Raw genomic sequence first — 21,145 nt, 5'->3', positions numbered from 1 at the left:
TCTGAAGAAAAGAGAAACACACCTCACAAGTTTTCTGGAACTGTAGACCAAGTATAGAGGCCTGAATTCTGACTTAGAAGCCTGAGTAGACTCTAGAAGAAGGTTATGGATCATTTTTTTTTTCATATTCAGTATACAATTTAATAAACTTTTTAGTACATCTAGAGTTGTGGAATCATCCCTACAGTTTTCTTTTGAAACAACTCTATGAATTCCCCAAGCAGAAAAAAAAATAATGAAAAAGAAAAATACTACAATATATTTGAAGGTTAAATATATTGAAGCACCTATTGTTTTCCCTTATTGGTATGAAAATTCATTAATAACATTAACATTTCAGGCAAGCAGACAGGAGTTCACATGGAGGAAGCAGAAGAGGCTGAGGTCTGACTTGATGGATGGTGATGTTGAAAATCTTTTCATTTGGCTATTTGTTCAGTGTATCTGCTTCAGTAAAATGGGTTTTCGTATTTTTGCCCATTTATTATCTTATTAAGGTCTTTCACAGACCAAAAGTTTTAATTTGACAAAGTCTCCTTAAAAATTTTATTTATTCATTATTTTTTTCTTCAACTTTTATTTAAGTTCCAGGGTACATGTGCAGGATGTGCAGGTTTGTTACATAGGTAAATGTGTGCAATGGTGTTGTGCTGCACATATCAACCCATCACCTAGGTTTTAAGCCCGGCATGCATTAGCTATTCTTCCTGATGCTCTCTCTCCCCCAGCATCCCCCCGACAGGCCCCAGTGTGTGTTGTTATCCACCATGTGTCCATGTGTTCTCAATTATGGATAATTAACAAGTGTTTTGATGACTTATCTTTCAATGCTGTGGTTACAGCTCAACCTGGGTGTGGGAATCATGAGGAACACTAATCAGTATGTCTAAAACAGAGCAGGATTAGTTTCCAAATGCATATTTGAATGAATTCCTGTTGCTCAAAAATTTTCATATTTTTGAGACTTTTCTAGTACAAAACAAACCAAATGTGTAATGTAAAACTCCAAAAACACAGTTGTAAGCACTCAATATAGACTTACAAATACACATTGTAATTTATCTTACTAATACACATACATACATACACACACACACACACGCACGCACACACACGTTTTATTTCTGCTGTTGCCAAATTACTGCTATAAAAATAGCATAGGGAAATATGTTTATTTTAAACTGATGTGGTATATTGGCATTATGACTATATATAACTGTTTATGAAACAGTAGAGTGGTTCTAAACCTTTATAATAGTGGTTTTAAATTCCTAGAATTTTAAAATTACAAAATGCCCAGAAGGGTTTAATTTTTTAAATGAAGTACCTCATGTGTAACAAAAAAGCATCCATTAGATTTGACCAATGACCATTAACTGTTCCTCTGCAGTTGTCCATAAAACATGAAAGACCAAAGAATGGGTTTAGGTTTTCAAAGAAGAAATATATTCTTCTTATTCTTAAACGTTGGGCTCTATGATGAGTTACATACTAGTTTCTAAGAGTATTAATCAGGGTTCTTAACCAAAATAAAATGTCTTCCACCAATGTTGAGGATGAAAGAATGTTTAACTTGTATATTATAGTGCTGGGTTGTATCTTCTTTTAAAATTTATATGCAGAAAGCTGATACACTTTGGTTCCTAGACAAATCAGGCAGAATTCAAGATCTAAGAGTCTACATAAGAAAGGGTTGTGCTTTCAGCACAAAGATGTGTGTGTGCAATTAGTTTTGTTTAATGTAGATTTAATGTGACTGATGGGAATAGATATGACTAAAATAGTACAAGTTTAAAAGACTATCTTAGCCACTTAAAATTTAACTTACGACAAGAAGCACTTACGGTAATTTCTTTGGAGTAGATATGTTTGGATAAACTTTTTCATCATAATTAACCTGCTATTATTTAGAAAATTGTTTTTTTTCAACTAGTGTTTAATTTCCTAAAGTTTAAATATCTTAATGTGGTGAATATATGATACACGATGACACTTCTTTTCTTTCTTTTTTTTTTTTTTTTCTTTTTTGAGAATCCAGTTCTCTTTGGAATGTTTCCCAGTATCTTCTGGAAAACAGATTTTTTACATCCAAGGACTTCTACTCATTAAACAGTTGTAAATATAGAAAATGTACCACAGACTAGCTCGTTTTCTTTATGTCACGAGAGCTATTTAACAGGGGGTTCCATTGATTTAGTTTATTGCTTTATGTCAACATGAGTTTTGAACAACTATTAATGAAAATTATGTTCAATTAAATGACCCCATTAATATCTGTAACTCAAATCTGGTCCTATGATTTTATTTTACAGGCAGCAGAGCCAAAGACACAAACCTGCTAACTTGTAACAGGTCTACCCATGCTTCTCTTTCAAATGAATATGTTGGTTGAGGCCAATAACTCCTTGCTTTCCATATGGAAATCAATCAACAAGTAGCATTGTTATCTTCTTTCTAAGCTGGTGTTCTGTCTTTGAATTTTTCTTTTTCCTAGTTAGCAATGAAGGTAAAAGTTTTTACATAAGTATAATTATTCATGTGACTCCCCCTGAGGTAACAGAACTGAACAAAGACTGGTTCATCAAACCCAAAAGTCAGACGAATGTAGACTGAAATGAAACATTTAGGCCTGGACTAGTGTGTAAGAGATTAAAAAATAAGCAAACAGTTTTTCATAGTCTTACATTCAATACAACACAGAACACTTCACATCTGGTTACCAAAATGTATGTAGATTTCTTTCCACCAACAATCAATTCTCTAGGAGATCCCAAGTAGGTATCATCTAATTTAATGCAATTCTGTCACTACAGATAGCATAAAATCCCACAGGTTAAGAGCTCAGTCCCACAAGGCTGCCCCAAACTTCAGAAGCCAATCACCTATTGGCTTTGCCAGAAGTAGGTTGTCACTTATACTTCTGACTCCTGCTATAAATGGGAGTTCCCATGACCCTCTCTTTGGGTTCCATTAATTTGCTATAATGGCTCACCAAACTCAGGGTGAGCTTACATTTACCAGTGATATGGTTTGACTCTGTGTTCTCACCCAAATCTCATCTTGTAGCTCCCATAATTCCCACGTGTTGTGAGAGGGACCTAGTGGGAGATGATTGAATCATGGGGACAGGTCTTTCCCTTGCTGTTCTTGTGATACTGAATGGGTCTCACAAGATCCGATGGTTTTAGAAACGGGAGTTTCTCTGCACAAACTTTCTCTCTTTGCCTGCCGCCATCCATATAAGATGTGACTTGCTTCCCCAGCCGTGTGGAACTGTAAGTCCAATAAACCTCTTTCTTTTGTAAATTCCCCAGTCTCAGGTATGTCTTTATCAGCAGCATGAAAATGGACTAATACAGTAAATTGGTATCAGTAGAGTGGGGTACTGCTGAAAAGATACCCAAAAATGTGAAAGCAACTTTGGAACTGGGTAACAGGTAGAGATTGCAACAGTGTGGAGGGCTCAGAAGAAGACAGGAAAATGTTAGAAAGTGGAACCTCCTAGAGACTTGTTGAATGGCTTTGACAAAAATGGTGATAGTGATATAAACAATAAGGTCTAGGCTGAGGTGGTCTCAGATGGAGATGAGGAATTTGTTGGGAACTGGAGCAAAGGTGACTCTTGTTATGTTTTAGCAAAGAGACTGGCGGCATTTTGCCCCTGCCCTAGAGATCTGTGGAACTTTGAATTCAAGAGAGATGATTTAGGGTATCTGGCAGAAGAAATTTCTAAGCAGTAAAACATTCAAATGTGACTTGGGTGCTGTTAAAAACATTTCATTTTAAAAGGGAAACAGCATAAAAGTTCAGAAAATTTGCAGCCTGATGAGCAGTAGAAAAGAAAAACCCATTTTTTTTAGGAGAAATTCAAGCTGGATGCAGAAATTTGTACATGTAGCAAGGAGCCTAATGTTAATTCCCACGACCATGGGGTAGATGTCTCCAGACCATGTCAGAAACCTTCTTGGCAGTCCCTCCCATCACAGGCCCAGAGGCCCAGGAGGAAAAAGTGGTTTCATGGGCCAGGTCCAGGGTACCTGTGCTGTGTGCAGCCTAAGGACTTGGTGCCCTGTGACCCAGCTGCTCAAGCCATGGCTGAAAGGGGCCAGGCTGTGGCTTCAGAGGATGGAAGCCCCAAACCTTGACAGCTTCCATGTGGTGTTGATCCTGTGGGTGCACAGAAGTCAAGAATTAAGGTTTGGGAACCTCTACCTAGATTTCAGAAGATATATGGAAACACCTGGATGCTCAGCCAAAAGTTTGCTGTAGTGGTGGGGCCCTCATGGAGTACCTCTGCTAGGGTAGTGCAGAAGGGAAATGTGGGGTTGGAATCCCCACAGAGTCCCTACTGGGGCACTGCCTTGTGGATCTGTGAGAAGAGGGCCCCTGTCATCTAGACCCCAGAATGGGTGATCCACTGAGAACTTGCACCGTGTGCCTAGAAAAGCCACAGACACTCAATGCTAGCCCATGAAAGCAGCAGCTGGGAGAGAGGTTGTATCCTGTAAAACCACAGGGACGGAGCTGCCCAAGACCGTAGAAACCCAGCTCTTGCATCAGTGTGACCAGATGTGCGACCTGTAGTCAAAGGAGATCATCCTGGAGCTTTAAAATTTGACTACCCCACTGGATTTCAGACTTGCATGGGCCCTGTAACCCCTTTATTTTGGCCAATTTCTCCCATTTGGAACAGCTGTATTTATCCAATGCCGTAACCCCATTGTATCTAGGAAGTAACTAACTTACTTTTGATTTCGCAGGCTCATAGGTGGAAGGGACTTGCCTTGTCTCAGATGAAACTTTGGACTGTGTACTTTGAGTTAATGCTGAAATGAGTTGAAACTTTGGGGGACTGTTGGGAAGTCATGATTGGTTTTGAAATGTGAAGCTATGAGATTTGGGATGGGCCAGGGGCAGAATGATATGGTTTGGCTCTGTGTCCCTACCCAAATTTCATCTTGTAGCTCCCATGATTCCCATATGTTGAGAGAAGCACCTGGTGGGAGATGATTGAATCATTGGGACAGGTCTTTCCCATGCTGTTCTTGTGATTGTGAATGGGTCTCACAAGATTCGATGGTTTAAAAATGGTGACTTTTTAAAAGAGATACACAAAGCTCTTTCTTTGCTTGCTGCCATCCATGTAAGATGTGACTTGCTTCTCCTTGCCTTCCATCATGACTATGAGGCCTCCCCAGTCATGTGGAACTGTAAGTCCATTAAACCTCTTTCTTTTGTAAATTCCCCAGTCTTGGGTATGTCTTTATCAGCAGCATGAAAATGGACTAATACAACTGGTTTATTATATTAATAAAGGAAATGAAGAAGGATTCAGATGAACAGCTAGATGGAAGAGATGCATAGGGCAAGGTATGGAGGAAGAGGTATGGAGCTTCCATGCTCTCTTTGGTCAAGTTGAGCTACTCTCCAGGAACATTCAACTGCTCATAACCCAGAATCTCTCCAAACATTGTCCTTTTGGGTTTTTATGGAGGCCTCATTAGGTAGGCATTATTGATTACATCATTGGCTGTTGGAGATCAATTCAACCTTCAGCCCCTCCCGTGTATCCAGAGGTTGGTGGGTGGGGCTGAAAGTTCCAACCCTGCAATCACTCTGTTGGTTTCCCTGACAACAAGCCTCCATATTGAAGCTATCCAAGAACCCACTAGGAGTCACCTCGTTGGAACAAAAATGCTTCTATCACCCAGGAAATTCCAAGGGATTTAGGAACTCTGTGCCAGACATTCCTAGCACTCAGGAAATTACAAAGGTCTAGGAGCTCTGTGTCAGGAATCAGGGTCCCAAAGGAAATATTAGAACAGAATATTTGGCCCTGGTTACTCAGATAGAGCTCCTAAAATCCTTGAGATTGGTGTGCTAGAAGAATCATCTGATATTTTGTCTTTGACCTCAGTTTTTGACACAGTTCCTGAATCCCTTGGAATTTCTTGAATTACAGAAACATCTTTTATTTTAATGAAGTGACTCTTGGTGAGCTTCTCAGGATGAGAGCAGATCGTCAGGGAATCAACCATATGATTTTGTTTTGTTTTGTGTTTGTTTGTGTGTTTGTTTGTTTGTTTTGAGATGGAGTCTCACTCTGTAGCCCAGGCTGGAGTGCAGTGGCACCATCTCTGCTCACTGCAAGCTCCGCCTCCTGGGTTCACACCGTTCTCCTGCCTCAGTCTCCCGAGTAGCTGGAACTACAGGCGCCCGCCACCATGCCCGGCTAATTTTTTTGTATTTTTAGTAGAGACAGGGTTTCACCATATTAGCCAGGATGGTCTTGATCTCCTGACCCCGTTATCTGCCCGCCTCGGCTTCCCAAAGTGCTGGGATTACAGGTGTGAGCCACCGCGCCCGACAAGAGTTGGAAATTTCAACATCCCCTCCCCACCTCTGAAAAAGGGAGACATGCTGAAAGTTGGTTTGGTCACCAATGGCCTACAATGTAATCAATCATGCCTATGTAACAAAGGCTCCAAACAAATCCCAAAGGATGAGTATTGAAGAGTTTCTGGGTTGATGAACACATCGTGGTTCCTGGAGGGTGGTACTACTGGAGAGGGCATGGGAGGTCTGCACCTCTTCCTCCATATCTTGCCCTATGCATCTCTTCCATCTGGCTATTCGTCTGCATCCTTTATCATATCCTTTATTAATATAATAAGCCAGTAAATGTGTTTCCCTGAGTTTTTTGAGCCAACAGAGCTAGTTAATCAAACCTAAGGAGGTAGACATGAGGACTCCCAGTTTATAGACAGTTGGTCAGCAGTGCAGATCACAATCTGCAACTTGCAACTGGCATATGAAGTAGGGGGATGTCTTGTGAGACCGAGACATTAACCTATGGGATCTGCTCTTATCTCCAGGTTAGAATGTAATTGAATTATAGAGCACCTAGATGGTTTCTGTTGGAGAATTATTTAGTGTATGTGAAGAAAAATCCCACACATCTGGTGTCGAAAATGAAGTATTGTAGAGTGTGTGAAAGTAGCAAAAACATTGTTTGTTTTTACTATTAGACAAACATCTAATACAAGCTAAAGACCCAAGGACGTCTTAGAGGATTTTATCATTAAGGTAAATCTTACTAGGTAAGTAGGAGTAAATAAAGCACTCCTGTCTCCTGACCAAGAAAAAAAGAAAAAGCCAAAAGAGGGAAAGAGGATATTCTAGGCATACAGAAGATTATTGGTAGAATGACAGGTATAAAAAAGAGTCATCTTAAGGGATCTGAGAATTCTCTATAAGGTAGGTGTTTCTCTTAGATTACTCTGGCAGCTGTGGGAAAATACACTAGAACTGGATGAAGAATTGAGTAAGAGGAAAAGCACATGACATAGTTTGGTGGCTTCCATAGTAATGCAGGCAAGAGATGATAATACTGAACAATGGCGGTCAGAATTAGAAAGCAAGCAAACTTCAGGTTAAAAACATTTAGAAGAAATGAGGTAGCCTTTTACCTGTCCATTATGTTGATTTTTTTAAATGAATAAACACATTTCTTGAATGTTATATTTAAAGGCAGACTTAGCGTTCTTTTCATCGCATCTTAATTTATTTCATTGAGGTTAACATAAGGGAGACATGCTAATCATAAATGAGTAGTTAATAAGAAGTGACATAGCTTAAGATTTACCAGTGTCAGACACTGTGCTACGGGTTCTAAATAGATTACAACATTTAGTCCTCATTACAGCCCTTTGGGGCAGGGGTTACTGTTATTTTCATTTTATAGAGGAGGCAGTAGAAGTAAAAATTCAGACTCAGGGTTTTTTTATGATTCAAAAACCGTGTACCTTTAAATGCTTCAATGCCTCTTCTAACTTTGCTGGATTTGGTGCCTAGCTATCCAATGGCACGACAGCTATCACATCACTGGAAGTCGTTGGTTTTGTATCACCATTAATTTTACTTTCCAAAGAAAAATTTTTAAAAACTACATTAAACAGAGGACCTTTCTTTTCCTAGATAAGATCATGACTTGATGCACACATACATAGACAGAAAGTTTCATATATTAAAAAGAAAAAAAAAATCAAAATGCTGCTATTCAGATATTTTGCAAAGGATTTAAGTTTTGGACATTTGCATATACAGTGACTAAATGAGACACATTCCTAGGTTGGCACGTCTGAAATAGACTATCACATGTGATCCCTGCCTCCTTTTATAATCATATAGTCTTCCTCTATTTCAATTTTGCTGAATGAGTAATGGAAGTATATTAATGGTATATAAAATAATTCCATAGATTCACCAGATTTCAGGTTAAACTAATCTTGTATATTTATGGATGGTTTATTTGGGGCTCTTGAACATGCTAGGACAAATTAAGATAAAGAATTTAAAAGACCAACAAAATATATAGGAAAATCCCTTTAGAGCAGCAACATGTGTCTGCTGAGTTTCACATTGCCAGGAGTTCCCCTTTCAGCATAGCACAGTTCTTAGACTACTGCATGCTTTACATTTTCAATATAATTTCAAAACTATTTTCTTCTCTTCATCTACTTTAAAGTATAAAACAAGGAGAGCCTTTGGTATGAAATACAAGTTAAAGCCAGATTTTTTCACTAATTTTCTGGAAGCAATCCAAAATATTAACAAGAAAAAATGAGATACCGAAACATAAGCTATATTTGGCAAATATGGGGAGTAGTAAAATCCAATAACCCAGAGAAAAACGTCTGCAATGGCAGAGTTAATGATCTCCAAAAATCCATTCCTCCATAAGATAAATGAAAACACTGCCCTAACTGTCATAATCAAGTTTTCAATAACTCTAGAAACTAATCAAAGGCTTACAACAATCTGAGAGGCACTTATACAAAAATATAATTGAATCTCAGTAAGGCCAGTGAGTTTTCTGGAATTTTAACTTGACCTATTTCCACCTATTTCTCCCTAGTTCCACAGAAACCTTGAAAATTAGCAGCCTTGGAACCACAGAAGTTACAAAAACCAAGAGACTGGCTGCCATTGGAGGGGGACAGAACAATTCTGCAGCCCCCCAAAAAGCTCCATCCTCAGAGAATTGTCACTATTTGACCCATCCAGAAACTTCCTAAAGCCCCATTCACAGAGATTGTCTTTATTTGACTTTTATTTAAAGTTCACGCAATGAGGAAAGTTCTATCCCCAGGGAAGTTTGTCAGAAACAATCAGTGGTAATTGTTTAACATCTCAGCTACTTGAGGCAGTGATACTCCTAGAGAAAACAAGAATCTGGACAAAACTTTAAAAGAAAACCTGAAGAATTTGATTTCTATAGGGGGCTTTGAAAAGCTCCAACATATTCTTGGAGATCTACAAGGCATTGCACCCATGCTGGACTGTAGGAATATCCAGGAATTACCTGAGAATGTCCTAACATCTAATCTTTGGTTGATCTCAAGACTCTGCACAACTAGATAATAAAGGCTAAGGTATAGCTGCCAGAGAATTGAAGGATTCTCTTTGCTCCAATAAAGGATGAGCAACTTATTGGTTCAAGAAATTTAAGGAAATATTTGTACAATCATTAGTTGACCACTAAGCTAATGAAGCAGAGACTTTGGTGGCTGCACAGGGAAAAGAATACAGGTCATGCAGAACTAGCCCAAGAAAGTCAATAACATATAAACAGCAGTGAGAGCAGCAGCAGCAACAACAACAATTTTGGGGGAGGGAATTAAATTTCTGGAGTTGCCACGTTCTGTATTTAAAATATCTACTTTTTAACAAAAAAGTCATCACTCACACAAATAAACAGGGACGTATGGCTGCTATACAGGAAACAAAAAAGCAGTCAATAGAAATTGTCTTTGACGAAGCCCAGATGTTGGATTTACTAGACAAAGACTTTAAATTGAATATCATAAATATGTTCAAGAAACTAAAAGAAATATATCTAAATAATTATATAGCCATTCCCAAGATATCACTTATAAACCTTTCACAACTATAGGTTGGTTTGCAAGTTCTAGAATTTTATAACTGGAATTATACAATATGCTTTCTTTTTTTAATCTGGCTTTTTAAATTCAATATAACTATGTGAAGATTCATCCATATTATTACATATATCAAGCTTATTTCTTTTTATTGTTGAGTAGTAATAGTTCACTGTATCTGTATTAGAGTTTGGCAAATTCAGCAGGCCAAATTCAACTGACAGAATGCATCCTGTTGTTAGCCACATATGACTATCCCATCTGCTTATATATTGTATATAGTTGTTTCATAGAATGGCAGAGCTTAGTGGAAACTATTTGACCAAGAAAGTTGAAAATATGTATTGTTTGGCCCTTTACAAAAATAGTTTGTCTATGCCTAGGGTGTGTGTGTGTGTGTGTGTGTGTGTGTGTGTGTGTGTGTGAATATATGTATAATTTATATATTATATATAATTATGCATATTATATATTATATTTAAAATAATTATGTATAATATATATAAAATAAAGCTATGAACATTCATGTACAACTCTTCATACGGACATACACTTTTATTTCTTTTGGGAGAATACCTTGAAGTAGAAGGGCTGAGTAAAATACTAAGCATATGTTTAATATTTTAAGACATTGCCAAACTATTTAACAAGGTGGTTGTATTATTTTACATTCAAACCAGCAATATATGAGAGCTCCATTTGCTCCACATTTCTGCCAACTCTTGATATGGTAGTCTTTTCAATTTTAGCTATCCCTTGGGTGTATAGTAAAATATTATTGTGTTATAAATTGAGTTTCCCTAATGACCAAGGAGGTCTAGCATTTTTTCACGTCTCTGACATCTGTATGTGGTAAACTGTTTGTTCAAATCTTTTGCCTAGTTTTTATTGGAATGTTTGTATTATGAATGGGATGTAAGCATTCATTACATATACCACATTTAAGTCACTTGTGAGATAAATATTTTGCAAATACTTCCTCCAGGTCTGTGTTTGGCTTTTTGCTTTTTTAAGTATCTTTTAAAAAAATAAAAGGAATTCACTTTTGATAAAGTTAAGTTTGTTAATTTTTTTTTTCTTTTGTAGTTTGTGTTTTGTGTTCTATGAAAGAAATCTGGGCCAAACTCAAGGAAACTAAGATTTTCTCCTAGAGAGTTTTTAGTATTAACTTTATTATTATTTTTATTTATTTATTTATTTATTTATTTATTTATTTATTTATTTATTTATTGAGATGGAGTCTCGCTCTGTCACCCAGGCTGGAGTGCAGTGGCCCAATCTCGGCTCACTGCAAGTTCCACCTCCTGGGTTCACGCCCTTCTCCTACCTCAGCTTCCCAAGTAGCTGGGACTACAGGTGCCCGCCACCACGCCCAGCTAATTTTTTGTATTTTTTAGTAGAGACGGGGTTTCACTGTGGTACAGGATGGTCTTTATCTCCTGACCTCGTGATCCACCCACCTCAGCCTCCCAAAGGGCTGGGATTACAGGCGTGAGCCACTGCGCCCGGCCAACTTTTCTTTATGTGAGGCAGAGTTTCACTTTTGTTGCCCTGGCTGGAGTGCAATGGTGTGATCTCGGCTCACTGCAACCTCTGCCTCCCGGGTTCAAGCAATTCTCCTGCCTTAGCCTCCAAAGTAGCTGGGATTATAGGCACCCACCACCACTCCCATCTAATTTTTGTACTGTTAGTAGAGACAGGGTTTCACTATGTTGACCAGGCTGGTCTCAAACTCCTGACCTCAGGTGATCCACCCACCTTGGTCTCCCAAAGTGCTGGGATTACAGGCGTGAGCCACCCTACCCCATCAGTATTAACTCTTACATTTAGATTTCTAATCCACTTTGAGTTAATCTTTGTAAACGGAATGTGGTTATTGGTGTCACGTACTACACTGTTTTTACTGTTGTAGCTTTATAAATCTTCATTTCAGTTAGTATAAATTCAACTTTTCCTTTTTAAAGTTATTTTAGCTTTCAAGGTCCTCTGCATTTCTATATAAATTTTAAAATTAAATTGTCATTTTTTATAAACAAGCTTGCTTAGCTTTTGATTAGGATTTCACTGAAGCACAATACAGGAAGAATTGACATGCTGACAATATCTGCATTTCTATATAACTTTTAAAATTAAATTGTCATTTTTTACAAACAAGCTTGCTTAGCTTTTGATTAGGATATTACTGAAGCACAATTTAGGATGAATTAACATGTTGATAATATTAAGTCTTCAAATAAAAATGATATATTATTTTCACTTGAGTCTTTTTAAATTTCTCTTAGAAATATTTTGTGCTTTGTAGTGTACAGTTTTTGCACATCTTTCACCAAATTTATGTCTAAATAGTTTATATTTTTGATGTTATTTTAATGATGTTTTTTAAAAATTCAGTTTCAGATTCATTATTGCTCATATATACACTCAGTTGAAATTTTTATAGTAACTTTATATCTTACAACCTTGCTAAACTCATTTATTAGTTCTGAAGACTTTCTTCTTCATAGACTACTTAGACTTTTATACATTAGACTTTCTTTACTATTCTAGCTTGCTGAGAGTTTTAATCATGAATGGATGTTGGCTATTATAAAACATTTTTTCTGCATGTATTAAGAAAGATTATATGGCTTTTTATTTTTTAGTCTTTTAATACTGTAAATTCTATTGATTGACTTTTGAAGATATTAATATAAACATTTTAATATACTAATATTAACATACTTTGAATCATGGGATAAACCTCACTTGGTCATGATATATTACTCTTACATATATTGTTGGATTTAAATATCAGAAATACTGTTAAGGAGTTTTGTGTCTATATTTATGAGCAATATTGGTCTGTAGATTTTCCTGTTGTTCTAGTATCTTTTTCTCATTTTGGTGTCAGGGTAATGTTGGCTTTTGCTCTATTGTTGTCATACATTTTACTTCTCTCTGTAGATAATAAATCCCAAAATTTATTGCAATATTTTTGCTTTAAACAGTCAAGAATCTTTTAATAAAATTTGAAAGACAATTATTTTATTATTATTATTTCTGGTGACTTTAATTGCTTTGTAAAGATCCAGACTTTGACCTGATATCATTTTCTTTCATCATAAATCGCTTTAAATTAACCTTTTTTTGTATTAAATGTCTGCTGGTAATGAGTCCCTTCAGCCTTAGAATATCTGGAATATATTTTTCCACTTTTTTTTTCTTTCAGATGGAGTTTCACTCTTGTTGCCCAGGCTGGATTGCAATGGTGTGATCTTGACTCACTGCAACCTCTGCCTCCTGGGATCGAGCAATTCTCCTGCCTCAGCTTCTCAAGAAGCTGGGATTACAGGCACCCGCTACCATGCCCAGCTTTTTTTTTTCTACATTCTTAAAAGAGATATTTGATTGGTGATAAAATTTTAGGTTAGCAATATTTTTATTTTCTGTAGAGATATTGTCCCATTGTCCTTGGGCTTATACTATATCTGAAGAGATGTCTCGTTATTCTTATCTTTGCTCTTCTGTTTGAAATGTGTTATTTTACTCTGGAGGCTTTTAAGAAGATATTCTCTTTATCACTAGTTATAATGTTCCTTTTTTCTGTGTTTTAATTTGGTTAATTTTTAATACCATGTTTTCAATTAACCTGTTATTATATATTGTATATTAAATCTCAAACATTGTATTCTCTAGCTCTAAAATTTCATTTTGGATCTTTCTTATATCTACTGTATACTTAAAATAATCACATTTTGTTCTATCTTCTGAAACATGAGGAAAATAGTTATAAAACTACATTGATATCTTTGTATACTAATCATCTGCCAGTTCTACGTTGATCTTGATTGATTACATTTTTTCCCTCTTCATGAATTTTAGATTTGCCTCCCTGTGTGCCTGATAATTACCTATTGGAGGCCAGGCATTGTAAATTTTATTTTGCTGATTGCTCACATTCTTTAATGTGTTACTGAACTTTGTTCATGAATGTAGGTAAATTGGAAATGTTTGACTTTTTTGAATCCTGCTTTCAAGCGTTATTTTACAGCAGTAGAACAACTAGTTTAGAGCTAATTTTCCGTGCCACTGAGATGATAACCTTCATAGTACTCTGCCTGATATCCCATGTGCTGCAAGATTTTTCTACTTTAGCTAGTGGGGACATTAACTATTCCCATCCTTCTTTGAGCTCCAGGGATTATTCTGCCTCCTCCATTTGGTACTTTCCCTTCCCTCATGGTCTCTAACAGTTTTCTCCAAGTAAATACTTATCTGTGCTCAGCAGAATATTCAGAGTACCCAGAGCTTTCTTTTTTTTTTTTCTCCTTCCTGTTCCTTCTTCTCTATAAGGTATTCTGCTCTACAAACTATAGCTGTAGGGCAACCTTGGATGCCCACCTTCATCTCCTCAGCTCAGGTAGACTTTGGACTCTTCTTGAGTTTCTTTTTTCTGATCAAAAACCTGAAAACCCTCTTCAGGAATTAATTTGGCACACTGTAGGGCTCACACTTCTGTTTCTTCTCTTTCATACATCAGCATCAGAAAACTATTATTTGGTATATTTTGTCTAGATTTTGAGTGATTTCAGATGTAGGGTAAATACAGTCCATAGTGCTCCATTAGTGCCCCCCAAATATAGATTTTTAAGGTGAGAATATAATCTGTGAAGATGAGAGAAATAACCTGAAATATATAACCTTTAAACATATACCCTATAATATCCTACTTTATTACTGTGAGAAAACATAAACAAGATGTATGAACTGGAGTGTATGGAGTTTCCTGGACCTAGCTTCATTGTGACAAACATAGGAGACATATCTAAGAGCTGATCTAACTCATATCCAAAAGCTTGGATTACAAAAAAAATCAGATATTTAAGAACACAGCTTGCACTCTACATAAATTTTTTCTTTAAATAATTGGCCTCAGGAATTGAAACTCATCTCCTTCAAAAGTGGATGAGAAAAACGAATAGCCTGGAAATTTATAAAAATTTGCTAAAACAGAGGAAAAAAAGCAACAGGAATGTCTGTGTACGAGAGATCTCAAAGACATAACACTATCAGACTTCATTTTTGCGAATAGAGTGAATATAAAACAATGTTATTAAGTCTTGACTTTTATTTTTCTGACCAATAATAAATCTGAAAATCTCTTCCTATGTCATATGTTTAATGGGCTTTTATAAGGTTGAAAACAAGTAAAGCCAAACAACATAAAATTTAGAAATAGATGTGTGTATGAATATATTTATAATTACAAAACATATATATAATATAGAACTCTATTTATGAAAGTCACTAGCATAAAAAAGTCAAATTTCAAAATTGTAATTAGTTTGGATGAAGAAGGTAGGCAGAATGAGGAAGATGTTACAGTTGATATATTCAATATTCTAGTCCTCACATTGACTGGTGGTTTTGTGAGTAGTTATTCTATTATGACTATGAAAAACAACAGCAACAAAAAAGAGGTCCACTTATGGGTTAATGAATAGACTGTGTTAACACAATTTTGTTACCCTTACCAAAAAATCAGAAGCAAAATTTAAAAAGATTACAAAGGAGCTACAAAGAGGGAAGAGAAGGGGAAGAGAGAGAGGAGAAAAGAAAGAAGGATGAATACAACGAATAGCAGATTGAAATCTCTCACCAGAAGCACACAGGTGGAAGAGCATGCTGACAGGCACCTGTAGGCCGGCAGCCAGCAGCCAGCAGGCTATTGACCAGTGGAATGACATAGAGTGTGGCTGGAGCAGTTGGAGAAGAGTCGGTCCAGAGATGGTCAGGAAAACCATCTCCCTTCTGGCTCCCCCATCTGCTGAGAGCAACTTCTATGCAATAAAGCCTTGCACTCATTCTCCAAGCCCATGTGTGATATGATTCTTCTGATACACCAAGGCAAGAAACCCTGGGATACAGAAATTCCTCTGTCCTTGTGATAAGGAAGGAGATCTAATTGAGCTGGTTGACACCACAGCCTATAGATGGCAAACTAAGAGAGCACACTGTAACACATGCCCATTGGGGTTTCAGGAGCTGCAAACATTCACCCCTAGACACTGCTGTGGGATCAGAGCCCCACAGCCTGCCCATCTATATGCTCCCCTAGAGGTTTGAGCAGTGGGGCACTGAAAAAGACAGCCACACCCTCATCACACACACTGCAAGGGGGACAAGGGAACATTTCCTATTTCATTATAATGAAGAAATTGCTTTCATGAAACAAGAGCACTGGGCAGAAATGCAAGAGCTTGGAGAAGAGTTGGAGAGACAACAGCAAGAAATGAAATGTGGGCTGGCGAAACTCACAACCCTGAGGAAAAAATTAAAACATCAGAGAAATGATAGTGACAATAGAAAAAAACAAGGCAGATTAGGCAAGAGAGACTATATATTGTTAAGAATACAGCAAAATGTAAGATGATAATAAAAAAGATGATAAAGCAAAAAAATAAGGACACATCAGAAGCAGAGGATAGATATAGAGGACAAAGACAGATTGCAATCCCTAGTGAAGAAAACAAAAATAATAGCTCTGAATAAATATCTCTAATGAAATCATGCCATTTGCAGCAAACATGGATTGAATGGGAAACCATTGTACTAAGTTAAATCAGCCAGGCACAGAAAGACAAATATCAAATATTCTCATTCATATGTGAGAGCTAAAAAGCTTGATTGTGTGGACATAGAGAGTAGAACAATAGATACCAGAGACTGGGAATGGTGGTTGGGAGTGGGGGAGATGAAGGAGGATTGGTAAACAGCCACACACCTACAGTTAGACAGAATAAGTAAGTTCCAATGTTTGATAGTACACTAGGGTGACTCTACTTAGCAACACTATTTTGAATATTTCAAAGTAACTAGAAGAGAGGAATTGAAATGACACTAAGACATTAAAATAACACTCAAGGTCATGGATACCCCAAATACCCTGACTTGATCATTATACATTATGTGCATGTAACAAAAACTCACATGTACCCTGTAAATATGTAAATATTATGTATCAGGAAATTTTAAAAGAAATCAAAATCAAACAACTTTGAATCTACATAAGAACACACCATATTCCAGGAAAAAATGGGCCAGGAAAGATATTGTAGAGTCATAAACGAGTAAGCATAACAAATGTCAAAGAGAAATAAAGAAACCTTTGAAGAAAAACACAAAACATAGGCCAGGCGTGGTGGCTCATGCCTGTAATCCCAGCTACTCAGGAGGCTGAGGCAGGAGAATTGCTTGAACCTGGGAGACAGAGGTTACAGTGAGCCGAGATCACACCACTGCACTCCAGTCGGGAAGACAGAGCAAGACTCCATCTCAAAAAAAACAAAAAAAACAAAACAAAACAAAAAATCTAACAACAAATAAACAAACCACACAAAAACACATAATCTCCTCTCAAGGAGGAAAATATCAGGCTGTCCTTAGACTTTACAGCAAAAGTCAGTACTCGAAGCAACCTCTTCAAAAAGAGTCAATGAAAAAACTATAGCCAAGGATTTAATACCTACTCAGAGTAAATGCTGTCTATTCTGGCACGTTAAACATCAAATTCTTAGAGAATGTTGTTTACATGAAGACTTTTTGAAGATTCTCCTAAAGAACTTAAAGAAGGCTGGGCACAATGGCTCTCACCTGTATTCCTAGCACTTTGGGAGGCTGAGGCAGGCAGATCATGAGGTCAGGAATTCGATACCAGCCTGGTCAATATGGTGACACCCCGTCTCTACTTAAAATACAAAAATTAGCTGGGCATGGTGGTGTGCAACTGTAGTCCCAGCTGTTCGGGAGGCTGAGGCAGATGAATTGCTTGAAACTGGGAGGTGGAGGTTGCAGTGAGCCAAGATCGTGCCACTGCACTCCAGACTGGGTGACAGAGCCAGACTCCATCTCAAAAAAAGAAAAAAATGAAGAAATAAAAAAGAACTTGAAGCAGACAAATGCGAAATGAAAAATGGATACAAATTACCATTGATTAGTACTGAATCTTTAACTGTAGATCTATTTGAAATACTAAAATAAGAGTGGGGATTAGGATGATAGGACAGTTAGTGTTACATATCCTGACAGAATAGAAAAAACTATGGCAACAAAAATTAGGAGAAGGCAAAAAGAGGTTGAGTAAATTATTCCTCCTCATTTAAAATAATTGTGGTGGGGTATCAGGGTGATAAATCAATTAATGAAGCATCAAATATACTTCAAACCACAAATTTAAATACTAAAAGAAAATATAATTGACTTAAATGATGGAGGAGAGAATAGGAAAGAAGAAGAAAGGGAACTGTGTACTGTTAGAAATTAATAGAAACAAGGTAAATAAATGAATAAATAACAACAGACTATACATAATAATATTGTCATATCAATAGAAGGCTAAATTTACTTATTAGAAGAAAAAGGGTTTTAGACCAGATCACATTAAAACCCAAATTAACATTGTGTATAAGAACTGCACCTAAAACAAATGAGTCATGAAGGCTAAATATAAAAGAATGGATAAATATACACCAGGCCAGTGAAAATAAAAGAAAGCAGAAATTGTAATCTTACTATCTTGCTAAATTGAACTCAGGCCCTGAAGCATTAAACAGAGAAGTGAATATTTTAATTGTAAAATGTATAGTTCATAGTAGTTATAACTACCTAGGCGTCAAATAACACATTAGAGATCCACGCCAAGATGGCCGAATAGGAATAGCTCCAGCCTCCAGCTCCCAGCATAAGCGACACAGAAGATGGGTGATTTCTGCATTTCCAACTGAGGTACAGGGTTCATCTCACTGGGGCATGTCAGACAGTGGGTGCAGGACAGTGGGTGCAGCCCAACGAGTGAGAGCCGAAGCAGGGAGAGGCATCACCTTACCCGGGAAGTGCAAGGGGGAGGCATCACGCTACCTGACTTCAAACTATACTACAAAGCTACAGTAACCAAACAGCATGGTATTGGTACCAAAACAGAGATATAGACCAATGGAACAGAACAGAGCCCTCAGAAATAATACCACACATCTACAACCATCTGATCTTTGACAAACCTGACAAAAACAAGAAATGGGGAAAGAATTCCCTATTTAGTAAATGGTGCTGGGAAAACTGGCTAGCCATAAGTAGAAAGCTAAAACTGGATCCCTTCCTTACACCTTATACAAAAATTAATTCAAGATGGATTAGAAACTTAAATGTTAGACCTAAAACCATAAAAACCCCAGAAGAAAACCTAGGCAATACTATTCAGGACATAGTCATGGGCAAGGACTTCATGTCTAAAACACCAAAAGCAATGGCAACAAAAACCAAAATTGACAAATGGGATCTAATTAAACTAAAGAGCTTCTGCACAGCAAAAGAAACTACCATCAGAGTGAACAGGCAACCTACAGAATGGAAGAAAATTTTTGCAATCTACTCATCTGACAAAGGGCTAATATCCAGAACCTACAAAGAACTCAAACAAATTTACAAGAAAAAAAACAAACAACCCCATCAAAATGTGGGCAAAGGATATGAACAGACACTTCTCAAAAGAAGACATTTATGCAGCCAATAGACACTTGAAAAAATGCTCATTATCACTAGCCATCAGAGAAATGCAAATCAAAACCATAATGAGATACCATCTCACACCAGTTAGAATGGCAATCATTAAAAAGTCAGGAAACAACAGGTGCTGGAGAGGATATGGAGAAATATGAACACTTTTACACTGTTGGTGGGACTGTAAACTAGTTCAACCATTGTGGAATACAGAGTGGCAATTCCTCAAGGATCTAGAACTAGAAATACCTTTTGACCCAGCCATCCCATTACTGGATATATACCCAAAGGATTATAAATCATGCTGCTATAAAGACACATGCACACATATGTTTATTGAGGCACTATTCATAATAGCAAAGACTTAGAACCAACCCAAATGTCCATCAATGACAGACTGGATTAAGAAAATGTGGCATATATACACCATGGAATACTATGCAGCCATAAAAAAGGATGAGTTCGTGTCCTTTGTAGGGACATGGATGCAGCTGGAAACCATCATTCTCAGCAAACTATCGCAAGAACAGAAAACCAAACACCACATGTTCTCACTCATAGGTGGGAATTGAACAATGAGAACACTTGGACACAGGAAGGGGAACATCACACACCAGGGCATGTTGTGGAGTGAGGGGAGGAGGGAGGGATAGCATTAGGAGATATACCCAATGTAAATGATGAGTTAATGGGTGTGGATGCAGCACAGCAACATGGCACATGTATACATATGTAACAAATCTGCACACTGTGCACATGTACCCTAGAACTTAAAGCATAATAAAAAAGAAAAAAATACACAACGTTAATAGTCACAAAGTAAAAAAAAAAGCATAAAGTCCAAAAGATAGATATATTTTCTTACATTATGAAATATAGCAAAATTAAAAGAGATTTGTAGTGGGAGATTTTAATCAACATTTCATAATTCATGACAACTGCCTGGAAGTAAGAAAAGAAAATCATTTAGGACATCTAAGTTATGACAGTCACACACACATACACAATTACTAGCAATAGAAATTTCGTATTTCCAAATACTCCTGTAATACTAACAAAAATTAACCATATATCAGGAAAGCATAAATAAATTCTAAAAAATGAAAATAGCACATACAATCTCTGTGATCCCAAGGTAATAAAACTAAAAATTATAACAAATGTAGAAAATCTAGAAAAGGAAAAAGCAACTAAGAAAGAAAATACAAATATTTTATCTTAATAACCCTTGGGTCAAGAGAATTTCCAAACAGAAATTTTGGAATACCAAAAAATAATGATATTGACAATATTACATATTAGACCTATTAAATAAGCTAAAGCTCATACTTCATATGAGTTTTATGCTTAGGTGAAGAGTCATGGCTTTAAATATGTTAATAGGCAGTAAGTAAGAATATAAATGAAATGAGCATCCAACCCAAGATATTATAAAAATAATAATAAACTTAAGAAAATTAGAGTGAATTCATTATAGAGGCAGAAATTGCTTAAAAAGAAGAAAAATAATATTAATAAGTATACACAAAATCTGCTTATTGAGTTAAAATGTCAAATCGATGCAAATATACATTATAAGCAGTGATAAGGGGAAATTATCTATAGGGAAAATTAAAATGATATAAAGATAATCATTTCAAATTTATACAAATGTATTCAAAATTTCTTCC

The 21,145-nt window shown here is 36.7% G+C and overlaps 1 long non-coding RNA gene across 1 annotated transcript in view; it reads left to right on the top strand.

Moving 5' to 3' along the window:
* LOC135964552 (uncharacterized) overlaps positions 1-13,609 on the top strand; it is an 85,865-nt gene extending 72,256 nt beyond the window's left edge. Inside the window, exon 2 of the long non-coding RNA XR_010577038.1 lies at positions 13,150-13,609. This is a non-coding gene — a long non-coding RNA (uncharacterized lncRNA). The remainder of the gene's footprint in view (positions 1-13,149) is intronic.
* Positions 13,610-21,145: the final 7,536 nt, after the last annotated feature.

The sequence above is a fragment of the Macaca fascicularis genome, chromosome 8, assembly GCF_037993035.2.
Source record: "Macaca fascicularis isolate 582-1 chromosome 8, T2T-MFA8v1.1".
NCBI classification, from domain to species: domain Eukaryota; kingdom Metazoa; phylum Chordata; class Mammalia; order Primates; family Cercopithecidae; genus Macaca; species Macaca fascicularis.
The sequence above is the reverse complement of the archived record's forward strand: the minus strand, read 5'-3'. Positions and strand labels throughout refer to the sequence as shown.